The sequence below is a fragment of the Arachis hypogaea genome, chromosome 7 (assembly GCF_003086295.3).
Source record: "Arachis hypogaea cultivar Tifrunner chromosome 7, arahy.Tifrunner.gnm2.J5K5, whole genome shotgun sequence".
Taxonomy (NCBI): domain Eukaryota; kingdom Viridiplantae; phylum Streptophyta; class Magnoliopsida; order Fabales; family Fabaceae; genus Arachis; species Arachis hypogaea.
The window spans coordinates 78357520-78385071 of NC_092042.1; the positions used below are offsets into that span (position 1 = coordinate 78357520).

The window sequence follows — 27552 nt, forward strand, 5'->3', positions numbered from 1 at the left end:
TAAATAATATTATTTTGAGTCGATTTTTAAGAAAGAACATCAATCTTGTTTAAATTTAAAAATTGATTCTTCTGACGAACATCTAATATAAAGTTCTTAAATTGAATGTTAAGTACCGAAAATTAAATAATTTCATCATATACTACTTAAAAAAATTTTAAATTGTAGTGAAAACAATTATCCTTACAATACTATGTTTAGAATCATCCCTGGTATATTATTTCTTTTTATAAACTGGTTAATAAAATTTAATTCATTTTATCTTTTTATTCTCACTTTTATTCATATTTACTATATAAATTAATATTCACTTTACACATTTACTTTATCTTCTTTCACATAATCTTATATCTTTACTATTTTTTTTCATCCTAACTAATATTTTACACAATTATTTAAAAAATTTAGTTGATAATGATATATAGTTCTTTATTTAAACATAGATGTTAGATGACCAACTCCTAAAACTTATAATATGTGTCATTACAATTTTTTTTATGTTTTATTACCTAATTGTGTTCATCATATATGTATTATCTTTGTCACTTATATATCACAACTTTTTTTCAACGATTTGCATCTTTTAATATTATTTAGTGGTAAGAATAATATTAAAAACAATACATAGCGTCATGATTCATGAAAATGAATGTTACTTTCAGTTAATGACATATTATGTTCATATTTATATTGTATTTAATAGTTTCATTCTTATACCGTAATATTTGAATATAACAAAAAATAAAAATAAAAACTAATATAAAAAAATGACTACTTAAAAAATAGAGATAATGATATATTATGTTCATATTTTTATAATTTTATTAATAGCAAAATTTATTTATAAATTTTTACTTGCATAATAATTAAAATTTATATTAATTTATATATTTTATCCAAATACATATGTATTTTACTTTTACATAATGTGCATCGCAAATCTAAACCTTGTTTAAAAATACTTGGGATTTTATATTACAACCCACCTCAATAAACGGTAATCGTAGGGGCCAAGAAATCAATAGTTTAAATAATATCTAAAATTTCAATTTTTTTATTTTTGGTTGACTTGCCTTACTTTCCATAAATATTGAATGTTTTTTTTTTCAATTTAACTAGGTATTTTTAAAATTTTTTTTAGTCATTTTTTATTATATTAATTTTAAAAAAATAAAACAAATATATTTAAATAAATTTAGTGTCTTTTTTTTCAAATTTAAAATACAAATTTAAAAAACAGTTTAAGTAAGATTAAAATCCAAAAATTTAATTTCAAGTATTCAAATTTATTTTAGACCCTTAAATACTAACACATAAAAAAATCCCTAAAATTCCAAAACACACCTCCCTCCTAAAACAACAAAATCTAGGTATTGCGATCCTCATCGTCATTACCGCTTCTTCCGCGCTGCGCTCATCCTCATCACTGCTTCCTTCTTCGCGACAAGCTCCTCCTCGTCGCTGCGCTTCTCCTACACGCCACTTCCTCCTCCGCGACACATTTCTCCACGCCAGAAACATAGGTATTTGGATGTGTTTGTATTGACAATTTTTTTTTTACTATTCTATTTGATTTAAAATTTGTTACCTCCTTCACATTTTCTAGATTATTAGAGTTCTTAGTCTCTCCTTTTTTCTTTTTCTCTGTTTAATAAAAAGTTCTATCTTCTCACTTTATGCATAATATTATATGTGTCTGTGGTTTTTTCGTTTTTTTAATATGTTTGTGATAATTTTTTTTGCGCTCATCTGTTTGATTTGGAGCTTGTAATATTAAGTAATTTAAATGTGTCAATACTGAATTTTGAATGTGTTTATATTATTCATTTTATTTTAGACGTGTTTATGTTGTTCTTTATGACTCCATTTGGTTGATGTATAGGATGAGATATAGGCACAAAGACACAAACATTAAAGACATACACATAAAATATGTGTCTATATATTATGTTTGGCGAAAATAATGAATAAGACACACAAATATTTGAAAAAGATTGAATTATCATTCATTCAACCACAAATTCTACCACCATCACTGCACACCCATCACCCCAAACACTGCACATCATCACCATTAAATTTTTATTTCTTTCAGTATTTTTTTCAATATCATCTCAAATTATCATTCATACAATTTTTCTTGAAAAAAAAATAGAAAACCAAAGTCCAGAATTTATCAAAGATTAATCAAAATTTAAATAAATAAAAAATTAAATGTACAATTTTTTCTTGAAGAAAATAGAAAACCAGTGCCCAAAGAAAGAGAAGAAAACAAAGATGATTGCAAGAAAGAAGCAGAAAAATCAGAAGAAGAAGATAGCAGAAAAGAGAATGAGGAGACAACTACTTGAAGAAAAAGAAGCAGAGGAAGAACCCAAAAAGGCAAATCGAGAGAAAGAGGGAGAGATAGAGCAGATCTGGAAGGTGAAGTTTGGATATGGAGGGTGTGGAGAGACAGAACGGATCTAAAAGAGGAGGAGTGTGGTGAGGCAGTCTCGACGGCAGAGACGAGGCAGAACATAGAGGAATGTGTGTCCATGAATAGGCGGAGTAATGTGACAGTGAACGGCAAATCGGACGGCAACGTCATCATGAGAGGAAGAGACGACAGTCGAGTGTCCATTGGTAAGGGTTGAAGAAGGCAGAACGAGGAGGATTGTGACCAGTGAAAAAGGAAGAGGTGGTTGTAGAATCTGAAAGAGGAAAAAGAAAGAGAAAGGTTTGAGAAGATAGAAGGACACATCTAGAAAATTTAAAAATTGAATAAGAGTAAAAGAATAGTGTCTCACAAGTTGTGTATTAGTGTCTCAACAAATTGGAGATACACAAATTTAATGTCTCCGTATTCATTCATGTCCTTCATGTCCTTCAAAATTCTGTCTCACCAAACCAAACAGCAGACGTATCTCACCATGTCCATGTGTCATTGAAACATGGACATCAACCAAACGCTACCTATATTCCCAAGTTTGTATATTTAATTTTTGAAGTGAGTTTAATTTATTTTAAAAATTTTCGTGATTTCATCGAAAGTGGTTACAAGTTTTACTGTGACAAATATAATAATAAATTAAATAAAAATGATAACGGTTCCTTAAAAATAGAAAACATGATTAATTATAAAATTAAAATAATAAAATATTAAATTTAAAGGCCGAATAAATGACAATATTTAAATGATGAGCAAAATTTCTCGCTTTTTTTCGTCATTCACGGTATTCCTTAATTCGATAGGCCAAGGATTAATCCGTCACAGATTTGAGCTCGGGATTTAAACCCCTGATATTTGTTTAAGCAGACGAGTGAACTGACTGCTCGACCTATCTAAGTTGGTTAAAATGACAATTTTTTATTAAATAATAAACACCACTACATAACTCACCAAAACGAGTTAAATCTCAATTTGGCCCCTGAAATTTAGCCCGATACTCAGAATGACCTCTCCACTTTCGTTGGCCCAAATTAGAACCCCAAATTTGTAATTGTGGCTCCAACTTGTCCCTGTGATAATCTCTGTCACCAGAATGCTGATTTGATGCAATTGCATGATACAGTAGACACTACTTAAATGACGGCGTATTGGTTTCGCGCCCAAACCCTTTGGAAACCACGTCGTTTCAGTTTTTTGTGAGTTAAAACTCTCTTTCTTTCCACTACGACGATCATAAGTTGCCAAACATCAAGAAAATTCTTCCACTAAAGAGTTTGCGCGCAAAACCAATGCGCAGTCGTTTAAGTAGTGTCCACCATGTCATGCAATTGCGCTAGACCAGCATTCCAGTGACGGAGATGATCGCAGGGATATGCTAAAACCACAATTATAAATTTGGGAGTTCTAATTGGGGCCAACGAAATTGTGGGAGTTATTCTAAACATTAAGCCAAATTTCAGGGTCAAATTGAGATTTAACTCCACCAAAACCTCACTTAGCCCAAATTCAAGGGTCCATTGTTGAATGCGCAGCCCATCCTCGACAGCCCCGAACCAGTGCGGCTCAACAACTTTAAGCCGTTCACAAGCAAGCTTGGCTTAATTTCATGGTACTATCATAGTCGCTAATTAATATTAGACTTATTAGCCTTTTTGTCTTTTCGGCAATCATTACAGGCATCCTTTAGTAATTGCCACAGTTGCTAGCAAATAAATGGTTAACTTAAAAACTGTTCGTACTTGGAATAGCAATGTACTAGTAAAGTGATCTGGTACATGTGAAATTTTTCTGTCCAAATAATGAATTAAATATATGAAAGATGATGATGTAAATATAAATTCTTCATGTGAGGATGTTAATATGTAGAATACGGTGAGAGCTGCCCTGCTGCTCTGTTAATCCAAGAAGAAAGGTTCGAAATGTTATTTCTGACCTCTGGTGGTATGATTGCCAGCGTGGCTTATGAAGTATGAACGGCTTGTGTTTCAGCTAGCTATTTAGTGGAGAATGTCTTAGCATTAATTGCTTAGGTTTGTGTGGGTTGGGCCAAAGTAATGGAGCTCTTCTTTAACATTGGAGTATAATTTTATTTGTGGCCTAGAAAATTAGTTAAGATTGTCTTATGTCACCTAAAAATATAAAGATTGATATAATAATACAAAAAATGGGTTAAGTTTATTATATTGATGTATGTTTATTCAATTAATTTATTCTAATGAGTTGTCCTAGGAATATTTTAATTGAGATCACTGTTAAAATAAGTTTTTGAAGGATGTTATTTACGGAGGATTAAACATAGGTTATTGATGAAATAATTAGAAAAGGACAAAAAAATTTTAAAAAAATTATATTTAGTATTTATAACGAGAAATGATATGGTTATTTTAATTTTATTTATTAGAGTTTTTTTTAATTCAACTTTTGAAACCTACTAATTAAGTTGATAATTCTTTATTAGATGTATATACAATTTAAATATGAATGATCAAACTTAAATAGAATTCGTGTTTATTTTTTTAAAATTGTTTAAAACTAAAAATAATATGTTTATCTATTGATATTTTTTATGTTAAAGTTAACTTTTATTTTGACAATCATATATAGTTGAAAAAATTTTTTACTTTAATTTTGTAATTATATAAAAGATAAATTTATTTTAATGATTATTTATTAGTATATATAGAAAGAAAAAAATTATGCATCCTTAAAGAAAAGAGATTGGCAAAATAAAAAATGGTGTTCTAATTAAATTTAAATTAAGATAACAAATTCACATATTATAAAAATTATAAATATAATAGTGATTTAGATCTTATTTTTTCACATTAAAAGATTTTATTTCTTAAAACGAAGAAACTTGATTATATTGACAATAAAAGATTATTTTATATTTTTTAAATATAAAATAACAAATAAAGACATTTTAAATAATATTTTATCATTTTAGATTATGTTCTTTAAAATTAATGTATTAGTCAAATAATTTGAAATTTGATTATATTTTATAATAATAAAAATTTCTATTATAATATACGTATAGTATTTTTTTTTGTCAAGATACGTATAGTATTTGTCCGCAGTTAAAAATTTTTGAATTCCTCGCTGCGTGGTGTGTCAGCCAATATCATAAACAATTGGAAAAAATGGTTAGTTAGAGATATTGAGGCGAAAAAATGGTTATCTTTTTTGAACGCTTATTTTTTGTGTTTGGTTATTTTTTCCTCTTCTGGAGACATATGTAATTTCACATCTTAAATTCGTGTTCACGTGAAACAAAAAGTTGTAGTTTGTGTAATTAGAAAATTAGGTTCGACACTGATTGAAATTATTTTCTTCCTACCAACTTTGCTTTTTCATTTTTATCTTTGTAGCCTCTTTATTACTCGGATCTTTCGTATATATAATTTTATGTTTAATAGAATTTTCATTTTTTTTTGTTTATATGAGTTTTTTTATTCTATTCTTTTTACTGTATTTTAATGATATTTTGTATAAATTTTTTTTTTTACTCTATTAAAATTTGTAAGTATAATTGTTGTATACTATGTTTATTATTATAATTTTGTTATAACATGAATTGTTGATATTCAGTTAATAGGAATAGGATGAGTAGAAAGCCAGCGCAGAAGCCCGGATCCACACGGGGAATTTCAAGGGAGATTATCTTTAACCTACTGCTCTTAAAAAAATGGAAATCTTTATTGGACCAAGGCCCTGTGATAGCCAGCTAAAACTTAACGGGGTTTTTGCATATTATTGTAATTACTAAGGAGGTAGGAAAGGATCCAGGGTTGCTGAGGCCCTGAGAGCCATGATGCTTGCTCTTGAAGATGAACAATAGAGTTATAAATAAAATAAAACTAAATAAAATAGTAGTGAGAGTAATAGGAAAATTATGAATAATATAATTTAATAAAGTATATTTTGATATATTATTCATATATGATTGTTGTTTTTGATATAAAGTATATTTTGTCAATCAGTATATGTTATTTTTAATTTAATAAATAAATATTAATTTTTATTATAAAATTGATGAATAAAATTTATTTAAATATCTAAATTAAAATGATAAGATAAAATAAAATAATTATTTAAATTATTTTTTTTAGTTTTTTTGTCTAAAAGGAATTTTGAATAATATAATCCAAACAATATTTAGCTTATTACAATCGATGTTAATGTAAAAATTGTCAAACATAAATCACATTAATACCAATTCAATTTTACAAAATCAATTTTACGTAAACTTCCATTTACAAACTTCAATCTGAAAGCAGATGTATTTTTACAAATATTAAACATGGAGTAATACATGTTAAGCAAGGAGTAATTTAGTTTCTTTTGATAGTAATTAATTTAAGGCAAACAGAAAGACTGATTATTTAGGCTTGGTTTAGTAAAATCTTTATTTTTCAAAAGTAGCTCATGGAAATTATCTTTTACAATTTTTTTGTTCTTCTTTGCGTTTCTGTATTGATTGTTTATGATTTCTCTGCTCTTCTTTAACTTTGAATAGATTCATACAATTGATTGATTTCTATGTTGTTTGTGTATGAATTTATACAATTGATTGATTGATCTGAATCTGAATTTTTTAGTATGTGGCTTGAAGATTAAGATTATTTTCCTGTTGAAATCTCTGATTATCGCAAGGGCAATTTAACCGTTTTATTTATTTTATTATTTGTTTTATTTTGAACCAAATAAATACTAAGACATAACTCAGTTCTGTACACTTTTACACTAAATACAATACTGAGATTTATTTCAGTTTCTGTCTTCCAATCTTAATCTCTCAGTCTCAATCTCTCTTTCAAACGCTACCTTAATTTACCAAACACCTACCTCTCCAAACAAGTTTTACCCAATGAAGCATTAGTATTGTTAGATTAGGCTTTGGTATGAGTGTTTGGCTAAAACATGATTACTTCACACTGTGTCAGTATTTTATTAGGCTAATGTTAGATTTAAGTCGGTAGTAAACTGTGAAGTTTGACATGATTACATCAATTTAGCGTGCCAAAAGCTTATGTTAAAGATAAACACTTTTTATTTTTAATATTGAAGAAGAAGGTGCATTATGGAATGAGGAGTGTATCACAAAATTCTGGAAGTGAAGTAAAAGAAATCAGAGAATCAGATTTAAAAAGCAAAAATCTAAGGGTCAGATTTCATAAATTTGAGTCAGATTTGTATTTAATTATAAATTTTTTTAGATCTCAAATTCGAGAGTCAGATTTGTGTATTTGGCAAATTTTATTATCAAGTTGGACCCTCCAATTTCTTATTTCAACAATAAAATAAATACTTACTTTATTCACACCAATGAATAACATAATATATTTTTCAGTTAAAAAAAATTAACAATAAAGCGTATAGGAATAATTCAATAATATGTATGCTAAGTTTAGTGGAACATTTGTCGAAAAAAAAATCTTAATCGGATAGAAGAGCATTATATTTTTACATAGTTAGTTAAAAATGTCAATATATTTTATAGTGATATTTTATTTTGTTATAATTTTAATATTATTATTGTTAATTTAAACAGTATTATTATTGTTAATTTAAATATTTTTTTATTCATAACTATTATATTCACTATTAGCATTATTACAATTATTACTTGCCTTTAATATTATTGTTGTTATTATTATTATTATGGTTGTTGTTGTTGTTGTCCATCACCTGCGCCATGTGAGAAATGGCAAACTTTGTGAGTGCGAAAAATTAGTGTGCATTTCAATTTCGCTAGCACAAATATAAGAAGGTGGACAATATGAAGTTGAGTTTTGTTTTTGAATTATAAAAATAAATTTCAAATTTTTTAAATTAAATTCAAATACATTTAGGTATAATATTTATATTTTTAAATAAAATAAGATTATATGAAATTTATTTTTTACATAAATTTCACTAACTTTTAACTTTTGTCTTTTGTCGATTGATATGTTAATTTTTTTTTCAAATGGTGTTTTATCTTTAGTTTATCTTGACATCAGTTTCTTCATTTTGCCAAAAGAGAATGCTGCACAAACTAAGAAAATTCCTAATTTAGTATTATTTCATTCAAATTTATCTTCATACCTGTGTTGTAGTACAGACACGTTAACACAGATGTGATCAGTGCAGGTGTGAAGAGTAGTTAACAGCGAAAATTACTATTAATGACTGGATTAACGCCAAAAGCAACCTCCCTATTGTAAGAGGGCAGGTAGCAAATCTTGGGCAAATTTTATCTGCTGCATAAATGGCATGATGTGTCCTTCAAGAATAGAATAATCATTACAAATGTAGAGAGGAGTTATGTAAGGCAACACTGGCAACCCAATTTTCAATCTACCCGACCTCATCGATGGCGGGAACGAAATCCCGCTTTTCATGGGAAGAGAGAAAATGATATTTGCCGAGTCTAGTGGGTACGGAGAAAAGTATAGCGGTTGCAGATTGGATCATAGTCATCACACCCTATCTATAGGCCATGCTCTGCCGTACACGTCTTGTCCGGAGAAGAAAACGCTTTACATGGTGTATGGAGCAAAATTTGCTTATATAAGGATCCCACATTGCATTTCCACATTCGCATACTCCATATCTTCTTCCCATTCTCTAGTTCCTAACTTCTGATGTTGTGTTTCTGACTATGTCGTCAGTAATGGAAGATGAACAAGTTGTGCCAACCGATTATCAGCTCCCAATGGGTACATTCTCTAACCAAATAGAGATTCTTATTTGGCACTCCCACCCAGCAAGATGCGAATGTTTATTTCGAACTAACGTTCTCTTTCGTTTATTTAAGCTAGTTCCCTTGACTCAGTGCCCGACCAATGCACAATCAGCCCCCGACATGGGAAACATCGACGTCAACCCAGAGTTGCTAGTCAACGCGATAAGAATCGTAAACCCTTGGAAACTCGTATTGATTTGTTGTTTTTGTAGAAGATATTGTTTTAGTAACGGACCTAAGACCTTTTATGTGTGATTTGTTTAACATAGCAACCATTTGAGGGAGTTATAACTACTAGTGAAGGTCAATAGGGTAGAGCCAGCGTCATCTCTGACGTTCTCTGGAGCATCTTGGCCGCAGTTGAGGTTCATGCCCTATTCCATTGTTTGATTACTTGTTTTAGTAAGGTCAATGGAGTTTGTGTAAAATAAAATATAAACGGTGATTATCCATAAAGTGTACATGGGGGTGGCACAAAAGTTTTAAACTTTAGGATAAATTTTGGTCAACACTTGGTCCCAATACATGTAGCGTACATAATATGGGAGTCTGACCTTGAAGGGCCTGTTTTAAGCGAAACTAAATTTTTATGAAAGCCAACCCAAGGAAGTCTTCATGAAGTATTGGTGTCTTCTGTGAACATGTTCACTCTCAAATACATATGTCTTCTTCGTGCCTTGTACCATTAAAATTAGTGAAACCCATTAAGAAAAGGTTTGTTTCTTTTTTCATGCATAGGATCGAATCTAGATCACTTACTCTGGAGGCAAACCTGGGTGAACTTCAACGTTTGGTGAAGTTGCGAAACTCAAGCGGTGCGACCTCATTGATCGGGACTTCAGGATCCACCACTGCTATCACAGGCTTTGCAGAAAACAATCACAGTGTTGGACAACTACATGCCTTCCCTGACAAGGGAACTATTGCCGCAATAAGTCAAAGGGATCAGAAAAACCAAAACTTCATCCACCTAACCAATGTAGCTGACAAAGGGAAGGGTATTATCGAGAACGATTCCAGGTACATGTGGAATGTGATCATCCCCAATTCCCCTGGTTATGATGGTGACATTGTCATCGATGAGAACCTCTCTACCCTACCTCCGGTTGTTGGTGGAGGCGCATGGGGTTGCAATCTGGGGCTATGATGCATTGGAAAGTTGGCACACCTAAGCTGACCCTCGGTGGGAACATATTGCGCCCCTGCACCGAGCAACAGTCGACTGATAAGGTGTACATATATAACTCCCAAGTTTTCTCCATGTCTTCCAGTTGTCTCACATAATTTTGAATACGACACCTCTAGCATTTGATTTAAGCTAATTTATTAGTAGATCATGTAGGCATTTAATGACTTTCCAGGTTTTGAACAACTTGACTGCACAATTATCGTCTGTGAGGTGTTCGCGCATTCAACTATACCCTTGCGCGCAAACAAGATACCTAAAGTGGAGCAGGCAGTTTCTTTCTCAGACTAGCCCCATCATCTGATAGCTACCGTGGAAGCTACAAACCCAATCCAACCAGAGTCAGCGGAAAAGTCGATAACTCGACTGAGTCAGGGCAGGAGAGGGGTTAGGCCTCCTAACTCATCTCAAGGCATGAGTCCCCTATCTTTCTCATACCCATGGTAAAAAAATGAAAACTGTGCATATCTTAACAACATAGGTGTAAGTATGGTCTGTGATTCGCTGTAATTTTTCTGTTGATTGTAGAGCCATGAGATGGTCTTCGACCCAACTGCTAATATGGATCTAACTTACAACGAATGCCACATCGCTACTTACGTCTATGCTAAGACAGATGATCTTGAGTAAGTTCCTCCAAAGTTTTCTATTGTTTTAATCTGATTGCCATACTATAAAGCCAAACCCGTTATGAGTAATATAATTAACTCCATTATGCTGTAGTGAGGTACTCTTCAAATTTTATGAGTTGGAGGTCGTTAGGGGCATCTTCCATTCCCTGATCCCAAAATTTGTTCCACGCTCTGATGTAAGTGATTCCAGCTAAATTGAAACGACATGCTTATTTAGGTACTTTTTTGGTGATGACTAATATATTGTTGTTGGTTAATGGCTTCCTCATATTTTCTATGGCAACAGATTGTGAACATTGTTGTTGTGTTTGCTTCTCAGAGAGCATTAAGAGACACTCCTATTCGCTTTTGGTTCCTCCCAAGTCCCTTCGCCGTTGATGTCATTCAGTTGAGGCCCATTGATGCCATAATAAAAAAATACCTATGTCATTGGATGCTTACCACAACTAAGTTGGAGAAGGTATAACTTAAAGAACTTTGCTTTCACATTTAGATTCTGTAATGTTGGGGTGGTAGGAGGATGTGGTAATTCCCCATTTTGTGTACATGTCAAGTGATAATCCCTATATGTGAACCTAATCATTCATGGTACATCATGGGGGTCCACGTAAAACAAGGCAAGGTTTACTCGTTGGATATTACCAAGACCGATGACAATATGGAGTGTAGAGAGCGCAACATGCGCACAATCGTGAGTGCCATGCCTTTTCCCATAGTTTCTTAATGACTTTGTGATTTCCATGTGGTGTATAACTACTTTGCTAAGCAAGCTACTATGGGGCTGTGTTTTATGTAGATGATAACCTTATCACAAATTTTCAAATAAGAGCAAAATGTTGACAGTTTCAGAAAGGTCTCGCCGGATCCTACAACTTGGGGACCCATTAATTATCCCAAAGGAGTGTCCAGCCTACTAGATAGGTGCTTTAATGATTTCTTTAGTGATTGAGTATTACATGTAATGATATTATTGCCAATCTAGTAATTTGTTTACAATTGAGGGTCTAACAAGTTGTGAAATTCTAAACCAGGGACAATTCCGATGTATGGTGCCTTTACTGGCTGCTGAATGACGGGTTACTTGACCATAGGAGGCTTAGTGTCATGATGAGCGAAAATGTGAGAATGAAAACTGCAACAAGTATCATCTTGTCTTACTGGAACCAGAAGAAGCGCGTTGTGGATCAAGAGGCAGAGAAGTTGTGGCGCACTCTCATGCGCGCTCATGACTAGACTCCATGGCCATGGACGCATGCAACATGACCTTCTCGTATGTGCATGTATTGCGAATGATTATAATGGTTTGTAAAATGTGTTAATAAGGTATGCTATGTATATAGCCAAGAACTGTAGCTGCTCTTAATTGGGTGATAAAGTGTGGAAATGAGTGGTCCCTCCACTATGGCAGGAGCACCCATATCAACACATTACCCTTTTGCAATGACGGTGGATAAGACCAAATTTTTTTGATTATATTACTTATATCTGGTGTCTATACTAACTTAGGGTGGTATTTACAGTATAAAGCATGGGTGTCATTGTGACTATGTTTATGTAATCTATGTGTGTAAGTTAAGAACGATGTGATGAACTCTATGTTGACGTAATGCCTATCTTTATATTACATCCATAAGAAAATTGTCTAATGTATAACTTATGCAAAATGGACTACAATCTAGTTTGATCCCTTATGTCTGGTTATATTTTTTCCTGGCGTTTCTATGGGTGTTCACGCATTAACATGATGTTGAAAGGCACACATGTCTCCAAGTTTTGTATTCTAGCATGGCTGTTCTTTTGTTATCACGAAGAAGGCATCGATATTTCATTCAGAAGTGCTTAATGGATTACGGCCTTCCCCTTTGAGAACAAATTATCGCACCGTGTGACGTATTCAAATAATATTATATTTGGTGCCAAGAAAAAAATAAAATAGAAGTAAAGGACGGCGTGAAAAGTTATAAGAATTTGTTTTTATAATCAAATATTAAAGCATCTTATGATCTAATCATGTAGAAATCTATTTCACAATTATCATCACAAATGAAACAATTATTAATTTGTTCGAGGGAACTAGTTTAAATTAGTCATTTTTAGTTTAAATTTAGAGCACTAGTTTAAACAGTAAGTTTGGTATGAAATACGCCTGCACACGTCTAACTGGGTATCATCTAATCATTTGAATTAAATATAAAATACGAGTTTCTGTTTGAGTATTTTTGCCCAAATAGTTAAGGATATTTCGTTCTTGAAATGCTTTTTAGAATGTTATTTGGTGTGAAGTTTACCATTGTTCTTATTTAGTGTTAATATAAAGTTTAGAGTGTTAATTCCTATTAAGTCTACTGTATCTAAAAATTTGTATGAAATTATTTTTCGTGAGATTGAATTTAAAATACAAATTCGAACAATCTTTTTGAAGTAAAAATATTATACACATTCCGAGCTCAATTTTTAATTATGTATTAATATATAATTTGTGGGTACTAAATTACTTTGCAATGAATAAAATATCTTAATATTTATGTTAATCCGACCCCTCCAATATCGCTTCGTCACCTGGAAAAATCAAACACACAACTAACACTAACGCAGAGTAAGGAGGGAGAGGTCGAAGAATTTATTTCTTTCCCGTGAAATGGAGGCTTTTTTTATCCATGACATATATGCACACTAGATTCTTTCATTATCTTATATAGAGTCAGCATGCTCATGCTCTGTTCAAGGCTTCTCATTTTTTTAGTTAGGAAGGAGTTGGGTGAAGAGGGTAAGGAGTAGGGCCGGGCAGATCATTCCAACTCTATTATGCTATATGTGTCCGGAATAAGAGTAAAGCGTATTGCACGAGTTAATGGATTGCTTTGGCAAAGAATTGGGGGAATGAATTGAGCAGAATTCGAAGGAGGAATTAGAAGAAAATAACAGCTAAAGATGGCAAGATTAAATGAGACACTGCTGCTGACAGAGACCATCCTTGCCATAGTTCCGGTGATGCCGGAAGAAGTAGGGCACGTCGAAGAAGCAAGACACGTCGCTATGTTGAACGCCACCGAAATGCGGGGTCTAGACATATGGAAGTAATATTTTTCTGAGAGAGACACTACTGGGGCATCCAGCTTCTTCCTCTCTAGGATTTTTTTCTTTACTTTGGGCCTGTGGCCCATCATATACCGAAAATCAAGTATTGTTTTTGAGTGTTTTTTCCAAAAAACTTTATGAGCTATATAGTTCCATACTCTTACCAAAAAAATATTTTAATATTTATTTAAAATATATAGCCCAAAAATGTTTTTAACAATTTTTAAAAATCAAGTATGTTTAAAATTAAATTACATAAAAAATTAAATATGTTAAAGAGATAATTAAATACGTTGAATCGTGAGTGTCTTGCCTTTTCCCATAGTTTTCTAATGACCTTGAGATTTCCATGTGGTGTATAATTACTTTGCTAAGCAAGCTACTGTGGGACTGTGTTTTATGTATATGATAACATTATCACAAATTTTCAAATAAGAGAAGAATGCTGGCAGTTTCAGAGAGGTCTCACCGGATCCTACAACTTGGAGACCCATTAATTATCCCAAAGGAGTGCCCAGCCTACTAGATAGGTGCTTTAATTATTTCTTTAGTGATTTAGTATTATATGTAATGATATTATTGCCAAACTAGTAATTTGTCTACTATTGAGGGTCTATCAAGTTGTAAAATTCTAAACCCAGGCAATTCCAATGTGTGGGGCGTTTACTGGCTGCTGAATGATGGGTTACTTGACCATAGAAGGCTTGAAGTCATGATGAGCGAAAAGGTGAGAATGAAAACTGCAACAAGTATCATCTTGTCTTACTGGAACCAGAAGAAGCGGGCTGTGGATCAGGAGGCAGAGAAGTTGTGGCACACTCTCATTTGCGGTCATGACTAGACTCCATGGACATGGATGCATGCAACATGACCTTCTGTATGTGCATGTGTTGCGAATGATTATAATGATTTGTAAAATATGTTATTAAGGTATTTTATGTATATAGCCAAGAATTGTAGCTGATCTTAATTGGGTGGTAAAGTGTTGAAATTTGTGGTCTCTCCACTATGGAAGGAACACTCATATCAACACATTACCCTTTTGCAATGACGCTAGATAAGACCAAACTCTTTTGATTAAATTACTTATATTTGGTGTCTATGCTAACTTAGGGTGGTATTTACACTATCAAGCATGTGTCATTGTGACTATGTTTATGTAAACTATGTGTGTAAGTTAAGAATGATGTGGTGAACTCTATGTTAACGTAATGCGTATCTTTATATTACATCCATAAAAATAGTCTCACGTATAATTTATGCAAAACGGACTGCAATCTAGTTTGATACTTTATGTCTGGTAATATTTTTTCTGGCATTTTTATGGGTGTTCACGCATTAACATGATGTTGAAAGGCACACATGTTTCTAAGTTTTGTATCCTAGCATGGCTGTTCTTTTGTTATCCACGAAGAAGGCATCGATATTTCATTTAGAAGTACTTAATGGATTACAACCTTCCCCTTTGAAGACAAATTATCGCACAGTGTGACATATTCAAATAATATTATGTTTGGTGCCAAGAAAAAAATTAAATTAGAAGTAAAGGACGACGTGAAAAGTTATAAGACTTTGTTTATATAATCAAATATTAAAGCATCTTATGATCTGATCATGAGAAATCTATTTCATAATTATCATCACAAATGAACAATTATTAATTTGTTTGAGGGCACTAGTTTAAATTAGTAATTTTAGTTTAAATTTAGAGCACTAATTTAAACAGTAAATTTGGTATGGAATACGCAAGCACACGTCTAACTGGGTATCATCTAATCATTTGAATTAAACGTAAAATATGAGTTCATGTTTGAGTATTTTTGCCCAAATAGTTAAGGATATTTCTTTTTTTGAAATGCTTTTTAGAATGTTATTTGGTGTGAAGTTTACCATTGTTCTTATTTAGTGTTAATATAAAGTCTAAAGTTTTATTTCTTATTAAGTCTACTGTAACTAAAAATTTGTATGAAATTATTTTTCGTGAGATTGAATTTAAAATACGAATTTGAACAATCTTTTTGAAGTAAAAATATTATACACATTCTGAGCTCAATTTTTCACTATGTATTAATATATAATATGTGAGTACTAAATTAATTTGCAATGAATAAAATATCTCAATATTTATGTTGATCCGAACCCTCCAATATCGCTTCGCCACCCGGGAAAGTAAAACACATAACTGACACTAATGCAGAGAACAGCGCAACCCAGAACAAGGAGTGAGAGGTCGAAGAGTTTATTTCTTTTTCATGACATATATGTACACTAGATTCTTTCATTCTCTTATATAGAGTCAGCAAGCTCATGCTTTGTTTAAGACTTCTCATTTTTCTAGTCAGGAAGGAGTTGGGTGCGGAGGGTAAAGTGTATGGCCGGCAGATCATTCCCAATCCTATTCTGCTATATGTGTTCGGAACAAGAGTAAAGCGTATAGCACAAGTTGATGGATTGTTTTGGCAAAGAATTGGAAGAATGAATTGAGCAGAATTCGAAGAAGGAATTAAGTGAAGATAACAGCTCAAGTTGACGAGATTAAATGAGATACTGCTGTTGACGGCGACCATCCTTGCCATAGTTTCAGTGATGCCGGAAGAAGCAGGGAACGTCGAAGAAACAAGACACGTCGCTATGTTGAACGCCACTGAGATGCGGGGCCTAGACATATGAATGCAATATTTTTCTAAGAGAGACACTACTGGGGCATCCATCTTCTTCTTCTCTAGGGTTTTTTTCTTTACTTTGGGCCCGTGGCCCATTGTATACCAAAAATTAAGAATTTTTTTTGAGTGTTTTATCCAAAACACTTTATGAGCTATATAGTTTCATATTCTTACCAAAAAAATATTTTAATATTTATTTAAAATATATAGCATAAAAATATTTTTAACAATTTTTTAAACATTAAGCATGTCAAAAATTAAACTACATAAAAAATTAAATACGTTAAATAGATAATTAAATACATTAAATCGTGAGTGCCATACCCTTTCCCATAGTTTTCTAATGACCTTGTGATTTTCATGTATTGTATAACTACTTTGCTAAGCAAGCTACTGTGGAATTGTGATTTATGTAGATTATAATCTTATCACAAATTTTTAAATAGGAGCAGAATGCTGGCAGTTTCAGAAAGGTCTCGCCGGATCCTACAACTTGCGGACCCATTAATTATCCGAAAGGAGTGCCCAGCCTACTAAATGGGTGCTTTAATGATTTTTTTAGTGATTGAGTATTACATGTAATAATATTATTGCCAAACTAGTAACTTGTTTATTATTGAGGGTCTAACAAGTTGTGAAATTCTAAATCAGAGACAATTCCGCTGTGTGATGCCTTTACTGGCTGCTGAATGACGGGTTACTTAACCCAAGGAGGCTTGGTGTCATAATGAGCGGAAAGGTGAGAATGAAAACTGCAACAAGTATCATCTTGTCTTAGTGGAACCAGAAGAAGCGGGCTGTGGATTAGGAGGCAGAGAAGTTGTACCACACTCTCATGCACGCTCATGACTAGACTCTATGGCCATGGACGCATGTAACATGGCCTACTCGTATGTGCATGTGTTGCGAATGATTATAATGGTTTGTAAAATATGTCAATAAGGTATGCTATGTTTATAGCCAAGAACTGTAGTGGATCTTAATTGGGTGGTAAAGTGTGGAAATGAGTGGTACCTCCACTATGACAGGAGCACCCATATGAACACATTACCCTTTTGTAATGACGGTGGATAAGACCAAATCCTTTTGGTTATATTACTTATATCTGGTGTCTATGTTAACTTAGGGTGGTATTTACAGTATCAAGCATGGGTGTCATTGTGACTATGTTTATGTAAGCTATGTGTGTAAGTTAAGAACGATGTGATGAACTCTATGTTGACATAATGTCCAACTTTATATTACATCCATAATAATATTGTCTCATGTATAACTTATGCAAAATGGACTGCAATCTTGTTTGATCCCTTATGTCTGGTTATCTTTTTTTCTTGGCATTTCTATGGGTATTCATGCATTAACATGATGTTGAAAGGTACACATGTTTTCAAGTTTTGTATCCTAGTATGGCTGTTCTTTTGTTATCCACGAAGAAGGCATCGATATTTCATTCTGAAGTGCTTAATGGATTACGGCCTTCCTCTTTGAGGACAAATTATGCACCGTGTGATGTTTTCAAATAATATATTTGGTGCCAAGAAAAAAATAATGTAAAAGTAAAGGACGGCGTGAAAAGCTATAAGACTTTGTTTATATAATCTAATATTAAAGCATCTTATGATCTGATCATGTAGAAATCTATTTCACAATTATCATCACAAATGAAACAATTATTAATTTATTTGAGAGCACTAGTTTAAATTAGTCATTTTAGTTTAAATTTAGAGCACTAGTTTAAACAGTAAGGTTGGTATGGAATACGCCCCACACGTCTAACTGGTTATCATCTAATCATTTGATATAAACGTAAAATACGAGTTTATGTTTGAGTATTTTTTCCCAAATAGTTAAGGATATTTCGTTCTTGAAATGCTTTTTAAAATGTTATTTGGTGTGAAGTTTACCATTGTTCTTACTTAGTATTAATATAAAGTTTAGAATGTGAATTCCTATTATGTTTACTGTATCTAAAAATTTGTATGAAATTATTTTTCGTGAGATTGAATTTAAAATACGAATTCGAACAATATTTTTGAAGTAAAAAAATTAAACACATTCCGAACTCAATTTTTAACCATGTATTAATATATAATTTGTGGGTACTAAATTACTTTGCAATGAATAAAATATTTCAATATTTATGTTGATCCGAACCCTCCAGTATTGCTTCGCCACCCGAAAAAGTCAAACACACAACTAACATTAATGCAGAAAACAGCGCAACCCAGAGCAAGGAGGGAGAAGTCGAAGAGTTTATTTCTTTTCCGTGAAAGGGAGGCTTTTTTTCCATGACATATATACACACTAGATTCTTTCATTCTCTTATATAGAGATAGCATGCTCATGCTCAGTTTGAGGCTTCTAATTTTTCTAGTCAGGAAGGAGTTGGGTGAGGACGATAAGGAGTAGGGCCGACAGATCATCCCCAACCCTATTCTGCTATATGTGTCCAGGACAAGAGTAAATCATATTGCACGAGTTGATGGATTGTTTTGGCAAAGAATTGAGCGAATGAATTGAGCAGAATTGGAAGGAGGAATTAGGTGAAGATAACAACAAAAGTTGATAGAATCAAATGAGACACTGCTGCTGATGGCGACCATCCTTGCCACAGTTCTGGTGATGCCAAAAGAAGTAGGGCACGTGAAAGAAGCAAGACATGTCGCTATGTTGAACGCCACCGAGATGTGGGGCCTAGACATATGGAAGTAATATTTTTCTGAGAGAGACACTACTGGGGCATCCAGCTTCTTCCTCTCTAGGGTTTTTTCTTTACTTTGGGCTTGTGGCCCTATCGTTTACTAAAAATCAAATATTTTTTGAGTATTTTTTCCAAAAAAATTTTATGAGATATATAGTTCCATACTCTTACCAAAAAAATATTTTAATATTTATTTAAAATATATAGCCCAAAAATATTTTTAACAATTTTTTAAAAATCAAGCATGTCTAAAATTAAACTACATAAAAAATTAAATACGTTAAAGAGATAATTAAATACGTTAAATCGTGAGTGGCATGCCCTTTTCTATAATTTTCTAATGACCTTGTGATGTTCATGTGGTGTATAATTACTTTGCTAAGCAAGCTAATTTGGGACTGTGTTTTATGTAGATGATAACTTTATCACAAATTTTCAAATAAGAGCAGAATGCTGGCAGTTTCAGAGAGGTCTCGCCGGATTCTACAACTTAGGGACCCATTACTTATCCCAAAGGAGTGCTCAGCCTACTAGATAGGTGATTTAATAATTTCTTTAGTGATTGAGTATTACATGTAATGATATTATTGCCAAACTAGTAATTTGTCTACTATTGAGGGCCTAACAAGTTGTAAAATTCTAAACCAGGGACAATTCCGCTGTGTGGTGCCTTTACAGGCTGTTGAATGATGGGTTACTTGACCCTAGGAGGCTTGGTGTCATGATGAGCAGAAATGTGAGAATGAAAACTGCAACAAGTATCATCTTGTCTTACTGGAACCAGAGGAAGCGGGCTGTGGATCAGGAGGCAGAGAAGTTGTGGCACACTTTCATGCGCGCTCTTGACTAGATTCCATGGCCATGGACGCATGCAACATGGCCTTCTCATATGTGCATATGTTGCGAATGATTATAATGGTTTGTAAAATATATTAATAAGGTATGCTATGTATATAGTCAAGAACTGTAGCTGATCTTAATTGGGTGGTAAAGTGTGGAAATGAGTGGTCCCTCTACTATGGCAGGAGCACCCATATCAACACATTACCCTTTTGCAATGACGGTGGATAAGACCAAACCCTTTTGATTATATTACTTATATCTGGTGTCTGTGCTAACTTAGGGTGGTATTTATAGTATCAAGCATGGGTGTCATTGTGACTATGTTTATGTAAGTTATGTGTGTAAGTTAAGAACGATGTGATGAACTCTATGTTGATGTAATGCCTATCTTTATATTACATCCATAAGAATATTGGCTCATGTATAACTTATGCAAAACGGACTGCAATATAGTTTGATCCTTTATGTCTGGTTATATTTTTTCCTGACATTTCTATGGGTGTTCACACATTAACATTATGTTGAAAGGCACACATATCTCTAAGTTTTGTATCCTAGCATGGCTGTTTTTTTGTTATCCACGAAAAAGACATCAAAATTTCATTCTGAAGTGCTTAATGGATTATGGCCTTTTCCTTTGAAGACAAATTATTGCACCATGTGACGTATTCAAATAATATTATATTTGGTACCAGAAAAAAATAAAGTAGAAGTAAAGGACGACGTGAAAAGTTATAAGACTTTGTTTATATAATCAAATATTAAAGCAACTTATGATTTGATCATGCAAAAATCTATTTCACAATTATCATCACAAATGAAACAATTATTAATTTGTTTGAGAGCACTAGTTTAAATTAGTCATTTTAGTTTAAATTTAGAGCACTAGTTTAAACAGTAAGTTTGGTATGGCATATGCCCGCACACGTCTAACTGGGTATCATATAATCATTTGAATTAAACGTAAAATACGAGTTTATGTTTGAGTATTTTTACCCAAATAGTTAAGGATATTTCGTTCTTAAAATGCTTTTCAGAATGTTATTTCGTGTGAAGTTTACCATTGTTCTTATTTAGTGTTAATATAAAGTTTAGAGTGTTAATTCCTATTAAGTCTACTGTATCTAAAAATTTGTATGAAATTATTTTTCATGTGATTGAATTTAAAATATGAATTCGAACAATCTTTTTTAAGTAAAAATATTATACACATTCAGAACTCAATTTTTAACTATGTATTAATATATAATCTTTGGGTACTAAATTACTTTGTAATGATTAAAATATATCAATATTTATATTTATCCGAACCCTCCAATATCGCTTCGTCACCCGAAAAAGTCAAACATGCAACTGACACTAATGTAGAGAACAATGCAACCCAGAGCAAGGAGGAAAAGGTCGAAGAATTTATTTCTTTCCCGTGAAAGGAGGTTTTTTTTTCCATGACATATATGCACATTAGATTCTTTCATTATCTTATATAGAGTCAGCATACTCATGCTCTGTTCAAGGCTTCTCATTTTTCTAGTCAGGAAGGAGTTGGGAGAGGAGGGTAAGGAGTAGCTCCAGCAGATCATCTCCAACTCTATTATGCTATATGTGTTCGGAACAAGAGTAAAGCGTATTTGACGAGTTGATGGATTGTTTTAGCAAAGAATTAGGGGAATGAATTGAGCATAATTCAAAGGAGGAATTAGGTGAAGATAACAGCTTCAGTTGGCGGGATTAAATGAGACACTGCTGCTGACGGCGACCATCCTTGCCCCAATTTAGGTGATGTCGGAAGAAGCAAGGCACGTCGAAGAAGCTAGACACGTCGCTATGTTGAACGCCACTGAGATGCGGGGCCTAGACATATGGAAGCAATATTTTTCTGAGAGAGGCACTACTGAGGCATCCAATTTTTTTCTCTCTAGGATTTTTTCTTTACTTTGGGAATGTGGCCCCATCATATACCAAAAATTAAGTATTTTTTTGAGTGTTTTTTTCAAAAAAAACTTTTTGAGCTATATAGTTCCATACTCTTACCAAAAAAATATTTTAATATTTATTTAAAATATATAACCCAAAAATATTTTTAACAATTTTTTAAAAATCAAGCATGTCTAAAATTAAACTACATAAAAAATTAAATACGTTAAAGAGATAATTAATTTTTAAAACTATTTTTTCTTAAAAATATGAACGACCAATTTTCTTTTTTTATTAAATTAGCTACTTTTATACTTTTAACTAGTAAAAAATGGAGTAATTTTTTGCACTTATTTTAATTTGTTGTTTTTGTTATTTAACATTAGTGGCGGAAATTCCAAAAATAACCGCTATCTGCTCCATTATGGAGATTTGTAGTAAAAAACTATGTTTACAAATCAGCCTTAAAATTATTGACAATTTTTTTTATAGGACTTGGTCCTTTAAACACCAAAAAATACTTTTTCCATCTAAAAACTCTCCATAAAAGAATGTACCTTGATAAGAAAAGTCTGTTAATAAGCTTCCTCTCCATGAGGTTGTCATCAACCATCAATACATGAAATTGTTGTAACTCTCTAGCAATTGCAACAACCATACTCATTATGCTTCTGCGAGAACGGGGATAATATCTAATAAAAAAAGAGGAAGTATAGGGAGCCAATGAAGTATTTATACAATGTGTACAATAGGGTATAAGTAGGATATCAGATGTTTATTGTCCTTGATACCCAGATGGTTATTCTGGATAGTATGGGTGTATTGTGTTTGAGAAATTAGTAGTATTTTACTTTGGATGTTCATTTTGTAACTCATATTGGGCCAAATAAATAGCCCATTGTACACATTGTATAAATACTCTATTGGCTCCCTACCGGGATTCTAAAAAAATTGTAATTGCAATAACCTCACTAAAATTCCATTATAATTTTTTGTGCTTAACTAAATATTTAATTTATCTAATAATTTAATTGGTGGAAGAGAACCATGGTCATTAGTTATAGGGTTTTTTTTAAAAGTAAGTATTTTAATATACCAATGAAAAAAATCATAGCTAATCTTTCTCATGGAGAAGACTGTACTTAATTAAATACTAATGAAAAAATTCTACAAAATTCTAGAGAGAGAAGGCAAGTTAATACATTGCTAGTCATTGAAGCTTCTGAGTTATAAACATGAAACCAAAACATTACCACGATCACATACGTGTACAAACACAACAAAGGACACAAAGAAGCTTTGGACTTCGTTGGCAATCTATTCAATTAGTTTTGTCTTTTATTTTTAATTTTGAAATACAGAATTATAGGGCACAACTTGTTATTAAACCACATAGTAGGAAATTGCACCAAGCAACTTTTTCTTCCCCTTGACCAAGATAGAAATCACAGATATTTTTTCTTCCCCTCATATATGTAAATTCTCCGATCTGTTGCCATATCATTGCATATCACCAACCTTATAGCTATACAAAACTAATTTACGTAATTTAATTGAATTTTTTAAATTTTAACTTTCAATTTAATAAAAAATACTTATATAAATAAAAAGTTAATTAAAAGACAAACATAATTTACATTAATATTAACATATTTGATAAAATAAATTTAGACACTATAGTTTTTGAAAAAATTCATTATCATATACATGATCTCTTTAGGAATCATTTTGAATATTAACTATTTTTCTTTTTCCTATTGTTTGAGAATTTTGAATGGATTGTTACAAATTAATCCATCTATAAACTTGCATTGATATCACACTGTGTAGAATCAAACAGATATCCAAAGAAAAGTGAATAGAAAAAAAGGAGAAAAACAAATCAGTCCCAGTGTTAGATATATATAATTAAAAGGCTAATTAATACCTTGCCTTATAGTCTTTAAAATTTCTTTGCAAAATCACATATAAAATCATATTCTCTCTATATATAAATTTATTTCTTCAAAAATACTAAATAGTATCCTATCATCATGCATCATCTCAAAAACAAAAAACATATTCTAAAACAAATGAAAAAAAATGCTCAAAATATTCATAAAAATTTGGTGGTATCTCCAACAATGGCATACTAATGTTCAACTTAGTGGTCCATATATTTTTGCAATCAGAGTGGTCTATGTATTTTGATATTTAATTTTAATTTTATGTTTCAAAAACTTTACCCTCCATGCTTGTAAATTAGCCACATAGTCAACGTATCTGACAGAAAATGATGTACTCTGTTTTAGACTCCATCATATCATTTATGTTTCATAAATTCATAATCCAAGATTTATGAAAAAATTGTTGTATTCCTACCTGAATTTGTATTCCTAGTTTCTCTCCCAGTACACGTATCTTTGCTACACCAACCTGATAATTTGACCGCCTCTTCTGACATAAATGTGCATTCTTGCAGTTTTGAACTTTGTTTACTGAAGACTCATGGGTAAACCAATTTATAATGGTAAAATAACATCTTGAAGTACAGTAAAGATACACATAGCTTGAACTAACTCTTCCAACAGACAGCAACACAGCTTGAAAGAAAATCCGATGCAAGTTGCTGCTTTTAGGAAAAATTATAAAAAGAAATGTGAGATAAATCAACACACTTTTTGTAAGGGCATTCACTAACATTGCTCAAAGAAAAATATATCTAGATCCCCAATTGCAACATGGATGTCAACAACCCAATCAATTTGAGATAATAATGAGAAACTCAGTTATAGTTTGAGCAAAACACATCACAGGCCAGCAAAACTTGTTTTTAGTATTAGATTTGCAAATATGTTCCCAGCAAACAAATTGACAGCAGACTCTGATTACAATATATATAATATGCGTTATGCATCTATGGTCCCCAATAATAACATGAGTGAAAGAAAGGTTGTAATATAAATCACAAATATTTTCTATCTTTTGATCAACTCTATTGCTTTTACCTTCTTAAAGTATCTCTGATTTGAAATTTTTTAGTATTCCTATTATTAAATACCAGAAAACCAATGGTTTGATTAACATAAACAAAAAGAAGGGAACTTTACGAAGAGGAGCATCATGGATGATATTAATGACATTCTCAAATATTGATATGCATTTCTTAGTTGTTGGACACAAAGCTAAAGATGGAGGATTTTTCTACACTGCAAGATAATCAGGCTTTTTTCCACTGCACAAATATGCAATAATGAAAAATATGAAATCTTAAATTAAGATATTTAAAATTTGCATTAAAATAATAATATTATAAACAAAAGTGAACAACTTTCAATGGAGATAATGATAAATAGGAGAAAAAAAAGGAACATAGAGGAATGGCTTACCCGAAATTGAAGATGGCACCAACGGTTGCTATTTCACTGCTTCTCAATATGAGTTCTCTTCAAACTGGTACAAAGATTTTAACTTCATAATTTCTGAAAATTGGCATTCATAGGAACATATTTGAACACCTAAGAAGACTGATTGTAATCTCTAAGCACCCTGGTTTGTGTTTTCTCATTTTCCTAGCTAGTGAACCCCCATCAAAGAATTATATGGTTCTCTATCCTAAAAAATGAGACTATAAAGATGGTCATTAATCACCCTCATAAATAGACTTGCAGTTTTGTAGTTACAACTTATACCAAATATCATAATGTCCTCCTGTTTGCTGTGAGTTTGATCGCAAAGAAATTAATTAATCTCGTCCATGAGAGATACAAACTTTAGCATTACTGTGTAAGACACATTTCAAAATTACAAAATCAAATAAACCTAGCAAATAAAAATATTGAAATTGAAGAAAAGGTTATAAACAATCAAACATAATTCCCAGCAGCAGAAAAAAAAATTAAAGAAAAATTTTGAATTGACATATACACTTAATACATAGAAAAGGTTATACACAATCAAACAATTTCATCATCTTGATTTCAACTACTAATAAAAAAATATGCAATCAAAGAAAATATATCCATATTGTGGCTTTCCAAGTTCTTTGAGTTCATCAATTGTTGCAACAACATCATCATTTGCAAATTATTTTTTCCCACTTACTCACTTACTGTTACTTTTTTCTTGCAAACAAAAGTATTTTCATACAGCTGATCAGTGGAGTCAGAGAAAGCCTTTATCTATGCCCCCATGCTCCTGTAGCTCTTCAGAAACCCAAACAACACCTTGTTCAACGCCGCCAGCTCCTCTATCGTTATCACAGGTATTCCATCATCTTTGGGCGGTGTCTTCATCTGCTGCAGAATCTCTGCCAAGAAATCTCCGACACCCTATAGAGGACACCTTCCACTCCCTCAATGCCGTCCATACTCTTGTTCAGCCTCCTTACTAGGCCTTCCACGTGCCCATACATTGAGTAAAATACGATGAAGATCCTTAGCCTCCCCGCGCCGGTAGCGGTAGCGGCCACCCTATATGACGATGCTTGGGCATTTTTAGTAGTGTCGTCTGTGGAGGTGTTGTCACAGGGATCGATGGGGTCCGAAACATTCCGACAGCAGCAGAAGAGGGAGAATCGTCGGCGACATGTAGTGATCGAGTTGAGATTTGAATCTGAGAGAGAAGCAAAATTGGATATGAGAGAGAGAGAGAGAGAGAGAGAGAGAGATGAACAATTTGGAATTGGTAGGGTAAGATTTGAAATTTGAACTTACCAGAATATTCTGCAAGTTACCGCTCAATCAAATATCCAACCCCTTCTTTTAGAATTAAATTTAGGTGGAAAAATTAATTGGGATTGCTGCAGCAACATCTTCCTTCAATATGTTGGGTAAAACAATTCTTCAACCCTTTCAGCTTCACAATTCTCCACCCGTGTTTGAATTTCACAGTGGAGTAAATTATTTGGCAATCCGGGGTTAAGCAGACTCAACCAATCAGAGCAAAGTATCATTAGTTAATCCCATCGTTTTAAGATTGCTGATGTTCTAACATGTGCTAAACACAACGGATAGAAGGAGATCTCAGAATTTGGGAGAAAAATTGCGGCTTCCTTTGCTCTTCTCATGGACCGGTGGTAGGAAAAGTGTGTGTTATAAGGTGTTTTGTAATTAACAATGGATAGGTAGGATAACATTATAATTTCTATAGAAAAAAAGACAGGTGTTGGATTCAAAGTTGTGTTAAGCACGAGAATGCAATATGTAAAATACTTAATGTAATTATAACAACAACTAATAAGAAGAACTAACATTAATATAAACATATAATTTTTTAAAAATATTAATTGCATAAGGACAAAATAGCATTTAAAAAACATTTATGAAACCATACTAATAACATATTGGAAAAAATGCATAACCTAATAATAATATATTAATATTAACATGTATTT

General features: G+C 32.3%; 2 long non-coding RNA genes across 2 annotated transcripts; one reads left to right on the plus strand and one right to left on the minus strand.

Moving 5' to 3' along the window:
- Positions 1 to 1328: 1328 nt before the first annotated feature.
- On the plus strand, positions 1329 to 3042 carry LOC140174253 (uncharacterized). The gene is made up of 2 exons (XR_011863525.1): positions 1329 to 1523; positions 2236 to 3042. It is a non-coding gene; the product is annotated as an uncharacterized lncRNA (long non-coding RNA).
- Positions 3043 to 24439: 21397 nt separating this feature from the next.
- LOC112703581 (uncharacterized) lies at positions 24440 to 27276 on the minus strand. Its single transcript, XR_003154649.3, has 3 exons — positions 26873 to 27276; positions 25547 to 26771; positions 24440 to 24786 (listed from the first exon to the last, which is right to left on the minus strand). It is a non-coding gene; the product is annotated as an uncharacterized lncRNA (long non-coding RNA).
- Between the last annotated feature and the right edge of the window lie 276 nt (positions 27277 to 27552).